The sequence below is a fragment of the Lepus europaeus genome, chromosome 4, assembly GCF_033115175.1.
Source record: "Lepus europaeus isolate LE1 chromosome 4, mLepTim1.pri, whole genome shotgun sequence".
Classification (NCBI taxonomy): domain Eukaryota; kingdom Metazoa; phylum Chordata; class Mammalia; order Lagomorpha; family Leporidae; genus Lepus; species Lepus europaeus.
Window position 1 is genome coordinate 82,602,221 of NC_084830.1, and position 16,837 is coordinate 82,619,057.

General features: G+C 46.9%; 1 pseudogene; it reads left to right on the forward strand.

Annotated features, from left to right (window-relative positions):
- Positions 1-1,005: 1,005 nt before the first annotated feature.
- LOC133758711 (prohibitin 1-like) lies at positions 1,006-1,906 on the forward strand (annotated as a pseudogene).
- Positions 1,907-16,837: the final 14,931 nt, after the last annotated feature.

The following is a 16,837-nucleotide window of genomic DNA, read 5'->3' on the forward strand; positions in this document are numbered from 1 at the left end:
AACCCCTTTCACATTTTCATATCAAACCCATTTTCCTTTAGTCATTGAGATGGCTGGTTTCTAGAGTTTCCATCCAGTCATACACCCAACAGAGTATAAAAAAAACTTAGAGTTTAAAAAAACAGTGTCTCCACTCTACAAAGGGCTTTCTTTCAGCAAGTGTTGTTTTAGGTTTCTATAGGATATAGAGAGAGTAGGGGCTGGTCCCTTAGGAGAAATACTAAATGTGTCCTTTAGGTCACAAAGCTCTGACTTTTTTGTAGTCTGAGCAAAGTGGCCAATGGTTGTACCTTCTACAGAGGTGGCTCCATTTATAACAGCACCACAACCTGACCATTCTGCTGGATGGCTCCAGGCAAAGGAGATTGACCTGAAGACAGTGCCCTGTGTGCTGCCTGGGGCTATGCGATGATTTTCCTTGACCATACTGCTCAGTGGGGTCACTCCATTTGGGGCATTCACAAACCTGATTAGATGTCCTTGCAAGGTAGCAGCAGTGTGAGATGGCACGACAGAAGGACAGTGGCAGAGTAAGCAGAGGAGAAAGGGGCCTAAGTTGCAAGACAGAAAAAGGAATTAAAAGATAAATTGGGGCCAGTACCGTGGTACAGTAGGTTAATCCTTCACCTGCAGTGCCAGCATCCCATATGCACACTGATTCTAGTCCCTGCTGCTCCTCTTCCCATCCAGCTCTCTGCTATGGCCTGGGAAAGCAGTAGAAGATAGCCCAAGTCCTTAGGCCCCTGCACCCTTGTGGGAGACCAAGAAGCACCTGACTCCTGGCTTCGGATCGGCGCAGCTCTGGCCATTGCAGCCATTTGGGGAGTGAACCGACGGAAGGAAGACCTTTCTCTCTGTCTCTATCACTGTCTATAACTCTACCTCTCAAATAAATAAATAAAATCCAAAAAAAAAAAAAAAAGATAAGTCAGCATGTGTGTAGTTTGGGAATTCGTGTGGAGGTCAGAATGGAAGCAGGTGGGAACAGGTCCATGAGAAGGAAACATGGCTGCCAACATGTTTGAGTCCCTTGGCAAGTTCAGCCTGGCCTTAGCTGTTGCAGGAGGCCTGGTGAACTCTGCCTTACAGAATACAGACCCTGAGCACACAGAAGTCATCTTTGACCAATTCGCTGGAGTGCAGGATATTGTGGTGGGGGAAGAGACTCAATTTCTCAACGCTTAGGTACAGAAATCTTATCTTAACCTCATAACATGTAAAGATGTTACATCTGGCAACACGCTGTGCATCCGCTGTCTGCCTATGACTAGTGAGCTTCCATGCACCTTCACCCGTGTAGGAGAGGACCACTAGGAGCACGTGCTGCTGTCAGTCACCACGGAGACCCAGAAGTCCACGGTGGAGAGCTTTGGTGCTGTCGGAGCTCATCACCGGCAGAGAGCTGGTCTCCAGGCGGGGGAGCCCGGGCTTCACGGAGCCAGCAGCCCCCTTGGGCTCATTCTGGGTGACGCATCCGACCTGCGGGGAGGAGTTCCCAGGAGCAGTGGAAGCCAAACAAGTGGCTCAGCAGGAAGCAGAAGGGACCAGGTGTGTGATGGAAAAGGCTGAGTAGCAGCGGTGGACGCGGCACCACGCGGGCGGGTCTGATGGAGCAGCGGAGGCCACTGCCTTCCAGTCCCGAGCAGCTCTTCCTGCCGCCTCCCTGCTGGCCCGTTGGTCGGGCGCTCCTCCAGCAGCCCCAGTAAAGACCCACCTTGCCTGCGCTGCCTCGGGCCAACGGCGCCACAGCCCCAGCGATTCTGAACACCGCCTTCTTCCTGCCTCACCTCCGAAATCTGTGAAACTTCATGACTGGCTTAAAATGAAAGCAGAATCATTTAAGATCGCAAACAAACAAACAAACAAAAATTCTATTTTGATGCAGATATCTGAAATCCATGCATAGTTTTTTGGTAACACACATGTTCCACAAACTTTATGAAGGCTGCTTGAATGAATGGGATTCAAAATTATTGGCAATAAAATGAACTTTTTTTTTTTTAGAAGTAGAGTGGTAAAGACAGAGAGAAAGAGATCCTCCATCTACTGGGTCATTCCCCCCAGATGTCTGCAACAGTTGGGGCCGAAGCCAGGAACCTGGAACTCAATCCATTTCCCACATGGGTGGCAGAGACCCAACCACTTGGGCCATCTGCTGCCTCCCAGGGTGCTCATTAGTTGTTTTTTTGTTTTGTTTTGTTTTTGTTTGTTTGTTTGGTTTTTTTTTTGACAGGCAGATTTAGACAGTGAGAGAAACAGAGAAAGATCTTCCTTCCGTTGGTTCACTCCCCAGATGGTGCTTCCTCCTGGTCTCCCATGCGGGTGCAGGGCCCAAGGATCTGGGCCATCCTCCAGTGCACTCCCGGGCCACAGCAGAAGCTGGACTGGAAGAGGAGCAACCAGGACAGAATCTGGCACCCCGACCGGGACTAGAACCTGGGGTGCCAGTGCCGCAGGCGGAGGTTTAGCCTAGTGAGCAGCAGCACCGGCCCAGCGTGCTCATTAGTAAATAGAACCTGGAATTAGCCAGGACTTGAGTCAGGCACTGAACGTGGGATAAAGGCATCTCAAGAGGTGTGTTAAGTGCCCAGCCCAACTCCTGTCCTACTGGAACTTTTTGAGGTCCTGCTATACTTGCTGGAGCAAAGAGGCACGAGGGACTGCCGTTGTGGCTCAGCAGGTTAAGCTAGCATCCGAAGTGAGAGCACCAGTTGGAGTCTTGATGGCTCGGCTTCCAATCTGGCTCCCTGCTAATGCACCTGGGAAATCAGTGGAGGATGGCCAAGTCCCTGGGCCCCTGCCACCATGTGGGAGACTCGAATGGAGTTCCTGGCTCCTGGCTCATATCTGGCTGTTGTGGCCCTCTGAGGAGTGAACCAATGGATGGAAGATCTCTCTCTCTCTCTCTCTCTCTCTCTCTTTTTTTTCCTCTTTCTGTCTCACTCTGACTTTCAAATAAATAAAATAAGCCTTGAAAAGAAAAACCAATGAGATTATTAAAGGAAGAAAGAAGCTTGAATACAATTGCTTTTTAGCAAGTGTTATTTATTTTTGTGAGGACACATCCACCTCGGTGTCCTTGCGTGCAGCCTCTCGGGGCAGTCACGAGTCTTCAGAATTGGTCTTGAACGTCCTTTAGGAAGCTGCAGCATTGGAGAGGGGTCCAAAGTCTGACACCTCCAGATTCTCCTCACTGATAGGGAGATCATGGCTTCAGCCCAGCACCAACTGGGGTTATTGTTTTATTTTGTTTGTAGATTTATGTACTTGACAGGCAGAGGGACAGAGAAGGAGAGAGAGAAGTAGAGAGAGAGAGAGAGAGAGAGAGAGAAAGCCTTCATCTGTTGATTCACTCCCTAAATGTCCATAACAGCTGGGGCTGGACCAGTCCAAACCCAGGAGCCAGAAACTCTCTCTGGATCTCCCATGTGGACTGTAGGGACCCAAGCACTTGGGCCATCAACTCCTGCCTTCCAGATACATCAGCAGGAAGCTGAATCCAAAGTGCAGAGTTGGGCTGGTGCTGTGGCGTAGCAGGTAAAGCCTCCACCTGCAGTGCTGGCATCCCATGTGGGCACCAGTTCAAGTCCTGGCTGCTCCACTTCCGATACAGCTCTCTGCTATGGCCTGGGAAAACTGTAGAAAAATGGCCTAAGCACCTGCATGGGAGACCCGGAAGAAGCTCCTAGCTCCTGGCTTCAGATCAGCCCAGCTCCCGCTGTTGAGACCATTTGGGGAGTGAACCAACAGATGGAAGACTTCTCTATCTTTCTCTCTGCTTCTGCCTCTCTGTAGCTCTGCCTTTCAAATAAATTAATTTTAAAAAAAAGTGCAGAGTCGCCAGGCCTCAAACAAGCACTGTGATTGGGATGCTGCAGGTTATCCCACTAAGCTAGAACCCTGGCCCAGGTTATTGCTCTCTGTGTGGAGCCTAGGGAGAGTCTATCCCTTTATCTGTTGCTGTCACATGGCTCACACCATGGCAGGCATAAGGGAACAAGCTCCATCTCAGATAGCTGCTGGGGACCCGCCCAAACATCAAACACTGGGCAAATCTATGTGGAAGGGAATTTACACTGGGTTGCCTTGGCCTGAGCAGGTAGGAAAGGGAGCACTTTTTTTTTTTAAAGATTTTATTCATTTATTTGAAAGGTAGAGTTACAGAGAGAAGTAGAGACAGAGAGAGAGGTCTTCCATCCACTGGTTCACTCCCCAGACGGCCCCAATGGCCAGAGCTGAGCTGATCTGAAGCCAGGAGCCAGGAGCTTCTTCTGGGTCTCCCACGTGGGCGCAGGGGCCCAAGCACTTGGGCCATACTCCACTGCTTTCCCAGGCCACAGCAGAGAGTCGGATTGGAAGAGGAGCAGTTGGAACTAGAACTGGCGCCCACATGGGATGCCGGCACTTCAGACCAGGACTTTAACCTGCTGCACCACAGCGTCAGCCCCATGAAAGGGAGCACTTTCACAACGTATACTTTGTGCAAATTCTCCAAGAGTCCTTGGATACTCAAAGTATACAGGATTAGCCAAGCAAAGGTCTGACTTCCCAAGATAATTCAACAGTCTATGGTAAAACCTGTCTCTCGAGCACTTCCTCCCTGACCATCACTGACCTTAAGTGAGCCTTTTAGTGGGAGCCCTGCCTAGGGAAAAACATGTAGTGAAAAATCCCACAACCCACACACACCTGAAGGAAAGCACCACTTTATGCATGGACCCAGAGCAGATGAAGATGTGATATGATTTCAGAGGGTACAAGAGGACCTAGAAAAGTTGAAACCGCAGAACACAGGGAGAGGTGTGGTTGTGAAAGGAAGGGACATGTGATAAGGACTGAAACTCGTTGAAGGCAAATATTCCAAGGGGCTGGAGCCACGTCTGCCAGGTAGAAGAATTAAGGGGGTGGCGCAGGCATTGGGGCAGCCAGTTAAGCCAATGCTTGTGATATCGAAGCACTGGGTTTGAGTCCCAGTGAGTCTTCTTCTAACCCAGCTTCCTGCTAATGCAACGGATGGCAGTTCAAGTACTTGGGTCCCTGCCACCCATGTGGGAGCCCTGGATCAAGTTCCTGGCTCTGGGATTCAAACTGGCCCAGAACTTAGCTATCACAGCCATTGGGGAGTAAACCAGAGGATGGAATATATTTCTCTCTCTCTCCTTCTCTGCATTTCAAATAAATAAATATATATATATTTTTTTTAACTTCAGGGAGTGTAGCAGTGAATAGAACCAGGAAACTGACTATTTAGAAAGAATCTGCCAGAAGGCATGGACCTTGTTGTCTACTGACTCAGGTATTCCCCTCTTCCTCTCTTGAAAAGACAGCAGATTAATAAGATGGTTAAGAGTTCAGAGTGGAGGCTGCCATTGTGACACAGTAGATTAAGCCTCTGCCTATATTGCAGGCATCCTATATAGGTGCTGATTTGAGTTCAGCTGCCCCATTTCCACTCCAGCTCCCTGCTAATGTGCCTGGGAAAGTAGCAGAAGATGGGCTGAGTCCTTGTGCCCCTGCATCCATGTGGGAGACCAAGATGAAGCTCCTGGCTCCTGGCTTTGGCCTGGCCCAGCTCCAGCTATTGTGGTCATTTGGGAAGTGAATCAACAAATGGAAGATCTCAATCTCAGTTTCGCTCTCTGTCTCTCTCCCTCTCTCTAACTTTGCCTTTTAAATAAACAAATCTCTTATTTTTTAAAAAGATTTATTTATTTTACTTGAAACACAGAGTTACAGAGAGAGAGAGAGAGAGAGAGAGAGGGAGAGAGAGAAATCTTCCATCCACTGGTTCACTCCCCAAATGGCCACAACCGCTGGAGCTAGGCCAGTCCCTAGCCAGGAGCCATGAAATTCTTCCAGGTCTCCCACATAGGTTCAGGGGCACAAGGACTTGGGCCATCTTCTACTGTTTTCCCAGGTACCTTAGCAGGGAGCTGGATCAGAAGTGGAGCAGCTGAAACTGGAACTGGCACCCATATGGGATGCCAGCGCTGCAGGCAGCAGCTTAACAGCTCGGGCCCCTAAATAAACAAATCTTAAAAGAAAAAATAGAGAGAAAGAGAGTTCAGGGTCTGACTCAGATAGATCTGGGTTCAAATTCTGACTCTGCCACCTGATAGATGTCCCGGGGCAAATGATTCCACTTCTCTTTGCCTCTACAATCCCGACTCACCACTGAAGGTGAAAGTAGTTCTACTAAGCTCAGAGATTGGTCATGAGAATTGTGAGAGATAAGGGGGGAAGAGTGCCTGGCACAGAGGAAACACCCAGGACATTTTGGTTACTCTGTGACATTGCCTCTCGTCCTTTTTACTTGTGCTGTGTCCATGATTGCTTATGTGTATATAGATTATTGATAAACCTCGCTATCCTCTGGCCCTCCCGAGGCTGTGTAGAATGCTGGGGATGTCACTTTGATCTTGTATGTGTTTACAGTCAGCAGAAATTAATTCACTGCTAGATCTGTCAGTTAGCATGGGCTTCAGGGTCCCGCTTAGAGGCACCTTGAATGAAAGAAGAAAGCGTTCAATGTCAATAAGTGAATTTTAATCTTCACCAAAGTGGGTTCTTATTCAAATGAAGCCATGCACAAAAACTCAAGTTTCCTGCAACAGCCTCCCATGATAATCAGGTAGAAGTTGTGGTGTGTGCATTCCAGGATAGAGTTTGTTAGAAATGGGCTTTTTCAAGGACCTGGAATTCACGCCAGAAAGAAAATATCCGGTCTTGTTACCTAACCTAACCAGCTCTATCACACACAAATTTGCTGAGAAATTGTTATTCAGCTTGGTCATTTTATATTTCTTCTTGAGATCGAATTTCCCCAATGTTGGGCCCATTAAGGGACTTATTCTTATTTCAGAAGAACAAAGAGACTTCTTTTAACGAAAAGAATATCACATAACTTTTCTGCTGCATCCCCAATTAATTGTGCTTGGCCATCACCCGGCTTTGCAGAAGGCGATTTAGGCTCATGAAATCATCTCACCGTTTGGAAAGTAAACTAAGAGGGTAGGCTCTGGCAATATTCATTGCAGTAGGAGACAATTCTTTTTTTTTTTTTTTTCATTTTATCACAGTCATAATTAATTTCATGGCTCAGGTACACAAAGAGATTTAAAGCGATGTTTATAAAATGAATTAGCCTCTCCTTCATCTTATTTAGAGTTCTCCATTGTGAATAGACTCAAACTGTAATGGAGAGGCAATTTATGAGGAGGCTCATAGTGTCCTTGGTTCTGTATCCTCCAGAGGAGTTATTAGCTCAGTTCTTCTCCCTGGGGGCCAGAGACAAGACGGTGTGGCTGAAAGACAGCAGCATTGCCACTTTTCTTTGAAAGGTAAATGTCCTTCAAACAGCACATTTGGGATAGTTTGGTGAGCTCAACAGTGGGAGGTAGGGAGGGGCCAAGTAAGGAACACCCATGGTTTTATGTAGGTTTAATATGAATGAGGGTTCCAGTTGTGTGAAGCCTCAAGCAGTCATGTCCAGCCTGGGATGGGGCTAGGGAGACCTGCTTCTGGTTCTGCCTCTGCCCCTGTCTTGCTGTTGATTGTGGGAAAGTCACATATTCCCAGCTTTCTCAGCAGAAGAAATTGTAAAACTCTCTGGCTATTGCTTATTTCAATGTCTTTGAGGCTTGGACAGTTGATCCATACATATGCATATTTAGAATGATCCTTTTAAAAAAAAGAGAGAGAGATTTATTTACTTATTTGAAAGAGAGAGAGAGAGAGAGAGAGAGACATCTTCCATTCACTGGTTCACTCCCCAAATGACCACAACAGGGCCAGGCTGAAGTCAGGAGCCAGGAGCTTCATATGGGTCTCCTACATGGGTGGCAGGGGCCCAAGTCCTTGGGCCATCTTCTGCTGCTTTCCCAGGCTATTAGCAGGCAGCTGAATTGGAAGTGGAGCAGCCAAGACATGAACTGGTGCCCATATAGAATACTGGCATCATGGGCAGTGGATTTACCCACAACACCACAGCACCGACCCCAGAATGATCTGTCTTTGCCTAAATTAAACCATATAATGATCAACAGAAATAAAAGCTTCCAGGGCCTTGAGCTGTGCTGTCCACTATGGTAGCCACTGGTCATATGTGGCCATTTACATCTAAACTCATCTTGCAATTACACATTTAGAGTATTCCATGGCCACTTAGGACAGTGGCAACTCTACAGGACAGCACAGATGTCAAACACTTCCACCATCACAGAAATCTCTTTTTTTGAAATTCCTTTATTTTTTTGATTGACACATAAATAGATATTTGTAGAGCACAGTGCACTGTTCTAACTCATGTACACATTGGGTAATGATCAACCTAGAGTAATTAGCACATTTATCACCTTGAACTTCTATTGTTTATGGTATGCATGGTCTAAATCCTCTCTTCTAGCTATTTTGAAAATGGACACTGCTTTATTGTTAACTATGTTCACCTACTGTGCCAGGACTTATTCCTCCTATCAAACTGCACTATTCTGCCATTCAAAAGGATGAATCCTATCATTTACAACAACATTGATGCACCTGGCTAAGTGAAATAAGCCAGGCACAGAAAGACCAACACCACATGATCTCACTAATGGAATCTAAAAAAGGTTGACCTCATGGAAGTTCAGAGTAGAACAGTAGTGGCTGGAGGCTTACAGAGTAAGGCAGAAGGGTCATGGGGAGACATTGGTCATCACAGAAATTTCTATAGGACAGCACTGTAATTAAAGGGAAAACCATTTGTAGAGAAGAGGCCAGCTCAGATGCCTCAAACAGGCTTCTTTCCTAATCCCAGACTGATAAATCATCATCTGCAATGCTAGCCTCATAAACAGTTTTGTCAGAACTTAAGGCATCTCCTAGGCCTGCTTAAAAGTGTCTCTCCGCCCACTGAGGCCCACTCCTCTCTCCCCTCCCCTATCTGCCATTGATACCCAGTGTTCCTTATATAGCAGCAACTGGAAAATAGAGAATATGCTATTTTTCTCTCCACTCGCAAATGTGTCATTGGAGGCAGGCATTTGGCACCCAGCAGTGAAGATGCCACTTGGAACACCCAAATCCAAAATTGGAGTGCCTGGGTAAGAGTCCTGCCTCCACTTCCTGTTCCATTTCCATCTAATGCGCATCTCGCAAGGCAGTAGGTGATGTTTCAAGCAGCTAGGTCTCTGCCAGCCATATGGGAGACCTGGATTGATTTCTGGAATTCTGACTTCAGCCTTGCCCAGCCCTAGATGTTGCAAGCATTTGAGGAGTGACTAGTGGATAGGAGCTCTCTGTCTCTTTCTCTGTGTGTGTCTCTCCCTCCATTTCAAAAAAATAATAATTTTTTAAGAAAAATTTAAATGTCATTCATTGATTACAGGGTACCATATTGTTTGTTTTGCTTTTGTTCAGAGAGAGCAAGAGCAAGTTCATTTTCTGATTCATTCCCCCAAATGCCTTCAACAGAGCTGGCAGACAAGACTTGAATTCTAGTTTACCACCCAGGTGGCAGGAATGCAACCACTTGAGCCATCACCTGCTGCCTTCCGGGTCTGCATTAACAGGAAGCTGGAATTGGGAGCAGGTGCTGGTGCTTGAACCCAGGTACTACAATACGGGATGCAGGTGTCCTAACTGGGATTAGCTAGTAGGCCAAACTCCTAAACCTGCTTTTTGGTTTCCTTCCTTCCTTCCTTCCTTCCTTCCTTCCTTTTTTCTTTTATTACTTATACTTTTGGTATCATATCAAAGAAAGCATTGCCAAAGCCCATGAATATTTCTCCCTGTTTTCTTCTAGGAGTGTTATGGTTTCAAGTCTTACATTTAAGTATTTAATACATTTTTAGTTGATTTTGTGAATGCTCTAATGGTCCAATTACTTTTTTTTTTTAAGATTTTTTTATTTATTTAGAAAGTCAGAGTTATACACAGAGGAGAGGCAGAGAGAGAGATAGAGAGAGAGAGGTCTTCCATCACAGGTTCACTCCCCAATTGGCCACATTGGCCGGAGCTTTGCTGATCCAAAGCCAGGAGTCAGGAGCTTCTTCCAGGTCTCCCACACAGGTGCAGGGGCCCAAGGACTTGGGCCATCTTCTACTGATTTCCCAGCCCAAAGCAGAGAGCTATATTGGAAGTGGAGCAGCCAGGACTAGAACCAGTGTCTATATGGGATGCTGGTGCTTCAGGCCAGGGCGTTAACCCACTGCGCCACAGCGCCAGCCACTGCTTTTTGGTTTTAACTTGTTATGTTTAGATTATTTTTATTTTTAAAAAATATTTATTTATTTATTTGAAAGAGTTACACAGAGAGAGGAGAGGCAGAGAGAGAGAGAGGTCTTCCATCTGATGGTTCACTCCCCAACTGGCCGCAATGGCTGGAACTGTGCTAATCCAAAGCCAGGAGCTTCTTCTGGGTCTCCCATGCAGGTATAGGGGCCCAAGGACTTGGGCCATCTTCTACTGTTTTCCCAGGTCATAACAGAGAGCTGGGTCAAAAATGGAGCAGCCAGGTCTCAAACTGGCGCCCATATGGGATGCTGGCGCTTCAGGCCAGGCCGTTAACCCGCTGCGCGACAGCGCAGGCCCCTAGATTATTTTTATTAAAGACTTATTTATTTATTTGAAAGATGGAGTGACAAAAAGAAAAAAGAGGGAAAATACAGAAAAAGAGACCTTCCATCTGTTGGTTCACTTCCCAAATGCCTGCAGCAGCCAGGGCTAGTCCAGGCCAAAGCCAGAAAACAGGAACTCCATCCAGGTCTCCCATGTGAGTAGAGGAACCCATGTACTTGTGCCATTGTCTGCTGCCTCCCAGTCACATTAGCAGGAAACTGGATCGGAAGTGAGGAGTAGTTGGAACTTGAACCATCTTGATATGGGATGTAGGTGTCCCAAGTGGGAGCTTAACTTGCTGTGCCACAATGTGGCCCCAATTCTGAGAAAACTTTAGATACACAGATTGATTTGCTACAATACAATAATAAAACTTAGAAATTGAGATTTATTTTGGGGCCAGCACTGTGGCGTAGTGGATAAAGCTGCTGTCTGTAGTGCTGGCATCCCATATGGGTGCCAGTTTGAGTCCCAGCTGCTCCATTTCCAATCCAGCTCTCTGCTGTGGCCTGAGAAAGCAGTAGAAGATGGCCCAAGTCCTTGGGTCCCTGCACCTGGAAGTCTTGTCTTCGGATCAGCTCAGCTCTGGCCGTTTCGGCCTTTTGGGGAGAGAACCAGCAGATGGAAGACCTCTCTCTGTCTTTGCCTCTCCATAACTGCCTTTCAAATAAAATAAATCTTTATTTTTGTTTATTTTTATTTTTAAAGGGTTTATTTATTTATTTATTTATTTGAAAACAGAGTTACATGGCCGGCGCCGTGGCTTAACAGGCTAATCCTCCGCCTTGCGGCGCCGGCACACCGGGTTCTAGTCCCGGTTGGGGCGCCGGATTCTATCCCGGTTGCCTCTCTTCCAGGCCAGCTCTCTGCTATGGCCCAGGAGTGCAGTGGAGGATGGCCCAAGTCCTTGGGCCCTGCACCCCATGGGAGACCAGGAGAAGCACCTGGCTCCTGGCTTCGGATCAGCGCGATGCGCCGGCCGCAGCGGCCATTGGAGGGTGAACCAATGGCAAAAAGGAAGACCTTCCTCTCTGTCTCTCTCTCTCTATCCACTCTGCCTGTCAAAAAAAAAAAAAAAAAAAAAAAAAATGAAAACAGAGTTACAGAGACAGAGAAAGAGGCAGAGAGAAACCTTCCATCCGTTGGCTCATTCCTCAAAATGGCCACGACAGCCAGGGCTGGGCCAGGCTGAAGCTAGGAGTCAAGAGTTTCTTCCAGTTCTCCCATATAAGTGCAGGCAAGCTTTTGAACCATCTGCTGCTGCTTTCCCAGGCACATTAGTAGGGAGTTGGATTGGAAGTGGAGCAGCCAGGACTCAAACCAGAGCCTGTATGGGATGCTGGCACTGCAGGAGGCAGCTTCACCTGCTCTTCCACAACACCAGCCCCAACATTAGTATAATTCTTCAGTCAAATTGCAGACTTTATTTTGGATTCCACCTTTTTTTCCATCAATGTATGTTTTCTGTTCCCGATTCAATCTCGAGTACCACACATTGTATTTAGACCCAACCTTTCAAACTGAATGTCTTTCAAATGCCCTACATGCAGGGACTTCTCTCTTCTTGCACCTGCCTTTCGTCCTGTATTTCTAGTTCAAAGGTTATTCAGCTCAAATATTCAAATCAGAAATTTTAAGGTTATCTTGAATTCTTCTTTTCCCTTTATACCTCATATCCACTTTTTTTCCACCAATATTCATCAATTGTGCCTCTGAAGGTCTCTCAAATCAATACCATCCATTATCATGGGTCTAGCTTCCAACCGTTGTAACCTCTTGACACTGACAGTAACCTGCCAACTAGTCTCCTGGTTACAGACTTTTCCCACTTGAAACCATCTCCTAAAATGGTTTTCTTGCTTGCTTAAGTGCCTGTATTGGTTCCCCTTGGAGGATAAATATCTAGTTTACCTTTCAAGACCTCAAAATCTATTCCCAACCTTGCTTTTTCTGCTTGATGTATCCTACCAACTATGGACTACTTGAAGTTCCCTGAATATGCCACTGAGTTTAATATATTTTACACTCCGGAATTCTTTCTTTGCACGCTCCCTCCCACTCCTACCCCTCACTTTTCCTTCATGAGCCCTTACTAAGTCTTCAAGATGGAATGCAAATGTCATTCTTCTATCAAGTCACCCATAGTCATTCCAGTCAAAACTAATGATTCCTTCCTCTGTGCTCTCGTAGCCTTTAGAGGTGCCACTACTCCAGGATATACTGCATTATTTCGTAACTGTTTAGATGAGTTTCTCACACGGGACTCAGAACGCCGTCATTTTAGGGACTTTCTGTTATCAGGTATCCATCCCTGAGGCACACAATAAGTACTCAGGGAGGATGTCTTGAACCACAGATGTGTCGTGTGACCTTGATGAGGTGGATATTTATCAGACTTTGGGATTATGCCCTGCCTAGAATGTCTCTGAGATTGGTGATATCTTGTTTTTTCAATGATTTTCTTTTCTGCTTAAATCAACCACAGTGCATTTCTGCTGCACCCCACTAAGAATGCTTGCAGATGGAGAAATTGGAACCAGACCTCACGATAATGAGGGAAATCTGGGACTGGTTATCAGGTCTGGTTGGGGCAGATGGCAGAAAAAGTGCAGGTAGGGAAGTGACTGTCAGGTGTCTTGACATGATGGCAAAATGGTTCATCATGACCTGCCATGCTCTGAATGGAGTGCCCATTCACTCATGGCAGGCTTCTGGGGACATTGGGCCTTGGCCAACAATGGCATGGAAGTTCTGAGGAATTTAAGATCTAAGTGGGGAAGGGCTGTCTATTGGGGTGAACAACTTGAAGAAAGCTCCAATACATCTGTTCTTGGCTCAAAGCATGGCTAGCAAAATTGAGGCTATGGGGGCTGGCACTGTGGCTACTAGGTTAAGCCTCCACATGTAGTGCTGGCATCCCATATGGGCACTGGTTTGTGTTTCAGCTGCTCCTCTTCTGATACAGCTGTCTGCTAATGGCCTGAGAAAGCAGTGGAAGATGGCCCAAGTGCTTAGGCCACTGCACACATGTGGGAGACCCAGAAGAAGCTCCTGGCTCCTGGCTTTGGATTGGTCCTCCCATTGTGGCCACTTAGGGAGTGAACCAATGGATCTCTCTCTCTCTCTCCCCCTCTCCCCCTCTCTCCCCCTCTCCCCCTCTCCCCCTCTCCTCCTCTCCCTCTCTCTCTCTCTCTCTCTCTTCCTCTCTCTCTCTTTGGCATTCTCTCCCTGTCTGTCTATAACTCTGCCTCTCACATAAATAATCTTTTAAAAAATTGGGGCTATGAAAATACACTCTTATTTCTGATGCCATAGAAACTGAGGAAGTCAAAAGGGATAATCAGTGTTGGATCCTGCAGGTTGATGAATTCAACAGCCTTATCAGATCTTGTGTATAAAATTTAGGTCATTGATTAAGAAAGACTAAATGCTTGTAAGTTGAGCTCTAAGATACTCTGGTTCCCTCTGAGTCTTTCCAGTAGGCCAAGGAAGTTCATCTTCCCTCTCCAGCAAGCCCACTGCTTGCACGTGGTGGACCCTTCCTAACTACCTCATCTGAACCCAAACTGTCCTGATGCCCTAGACTCACAACCCTCTTAGATGTCTCACTTGATCTGAAATTGGAATCAGGTCCCATGATATTCTGGAAGTTCAAGTATACTACAAAATCTGAGCAGAAAAGACACACATGCACCCCCTCCCCACATAGTTATTTGCTTCAGTAGCAATCTGGAAAATACCTACAGGAATGTATTCTGAGCAGCACCAAGGCAGGAAGTATACACTTGCAGGTTGAAATGAATTCAACTGATACAAGTGTATTTGTCCGAGAGTCTGGATTCATTAAGCTAGCTCAAGCAGCCATGAGCAGTTTCAGTTGTTTATTTGTTTAGTCAACTAAAATTTGTACTCCCAGATAGTTCCTTATGAATGAGATTGGGATGCCAGATGTTGGTTGATGAGGTGTGGTTGAGAGAATTCAGCGACTTGTGGGTTAGAGAGAGAAACATGATGGAAGCTGACCTAGCATGAGTGAATGAGTGAAACACAGTCCTTCAAACCTTACCATGTGTCCAGAGAGAGCCTCCCCAAACCCACTGCCTTGGCCAAAGCATCAAGAAACACATGGGGTGGGTGAGGATTGATGTTTTTGTGTAGCACCGTGGTTTCTATTTTCTAAAGGGTGGGCTGTTGGTGTTCTTAGTAAGCACCAATTCCTGGAGACCCAGAACAATACTGGTAAGCACTCTGGTAAGATTGAGAGCTTCTGGAGAGTGAAATAAGAAACAGGGTTTAGACCAACGTCCTCTCCCAGGGGATACAGTGGAATCCTGAGCCTTGCCGCAGTTACTACTTCCCAACAATGCATAGTGTCTTCGCTTTGGCTCTCACTTAGAGATGGAGAAAAAACTGCTGTGGTAGAAGAATTGAATGGAAGTTCCTCAGGCTTATGGCTCCCAGCAAATAGCAAAACAAAAATCTGTGTTCTATCCCTGGGGACATAGCAGAGATAGGTTTCTTTACCAAAGCCTTGGAAGCTCTACATAAATCAGCCAGAGACACTTTCCACAGCTTCTGACTAAGAGTGCTCATTGATAAAGGAATTGGAGCCAGCGTGGTTATAGGCAACAGAACTGGTGGTGACACAGAAGACAGATGGGTTTGGGAGAAGGCTTGGCAGTGGATCATCATAAGGTTGTAACATGGTTGCCATCACTATTCCAGAAGTTGTCTAGTTCCACTAAAATAAACCAGCTCAGCCCAATACTTTCTGTGCAACCTTTTGTCTCCATCTCAATAAGCAGAGAATGCCAGGAGAAATTTGTTTTTGCCTGGCTGGGCACTGGTACCTCTTCTCCATCTTGCTTCAGGACTTTCTGCCAAAGGGCTATCGACCATCTCTCTTTCCTGAAAGGTACCTCACTGGTCTACTACAAGGATAACATCATTATGATAGGACACAGGCAGCAGGAAATAGCAGGTGCTATGGGTGACTAGGTAAGATGTATTTTGGTAAGGCAAGGGTATCAGATACATCCCACAAAAATAAAGGCTACATCAATAATGTTTCTGGGAGGCCATGGGGAGGGGGAGGTCTAAACCTATCTTCTCAACTCAGAACTAATAGTTGCAGCCTGCCATCCCTAGGAAGAAAGCACAATACTGAGCGAAGCTCTCTGAAGCTAGGAAACATATGCCACATTTGGCAGTGCTGCTCCCCAACCCTGTGCCAGGTAACTTGAGAGGCTACTAGCCCTAGGAGGGCCCCAAAGTCTCCAACTGGAGGAATCTGAGGCAGCTCGTCCACTTGAGCCTTATGACAGTGGACCCTGCGTGCCCCAAGTGTGTGTGGCAGGCGTGGTTGCTGTGTGGAGCCTCTGCCAGGCCCCACAGAGCAGAGGCTTGAGGTTTTAGGAGCAAAGCCACAAGCTCTTGGCGAGAATGATTTTTCTTTTGAGAAGGGATTTCTACTGCACTCCGATGGCTGTTGAAAATCGGATTGTGGAATGCCAGGTGAACCTGAACTGTGAAGTGGGTTTATCTCATCCTCCCAGCCATGAATGCAGGTGGTCCCAGAAGCGCCCCTCATGCAGGCTGAGCAGATTCTGGAAGCATAAGGGAGTGCTGTGTGCCATCTGCCGCATCCTGACCCTTTCCTCACGCACACCGAGGCCTCCCTGGGGGATGGGGGACAACCCTTCCTGGTCAGATGACTGATAATGATCCGTGAATACGTGACTTTGCACAATAGGTAGCTATTGGCCAGAGAGATCTGGGACACGCATTTGGTGGAGCGGTTAACACGCCAGTTAAGACACTGTGCCCCATATCAAACTGCCAGAGTTTGACTCCCAGTGTGGGCTCCTGAGGGCAGCTTCCTGCTGATGTGTACCTGGGGAGGCAGCAGGTGATGACTCGAATACTTGAGTCTCTGCCACACACAGGGGAGACCTGGATTAAGTCTCTGCCTTCTGGCTTCAGTCTTGGCAGTTGTGGGCATTTGGGGAGTAAACCCGTGGATGGGAGTTCTGTCTCTGCCTCTTGAGTAAAAATATTTAAAAAGAGTTACATGCAACTCAGGAGTGGCCTTGCAAGATGGCAAAGGAGGGGCCGGTGCTGTGGTGCAGTGGGTTAACACCCTGGCCTGAAGCGCCGGCATCCCATATGGGCACCGGTTCTAGTTCCGGCTGCTCCTCTTCTGATCCAGCTCCCTACTGCAGCCTGGGAAAGCAGTAGA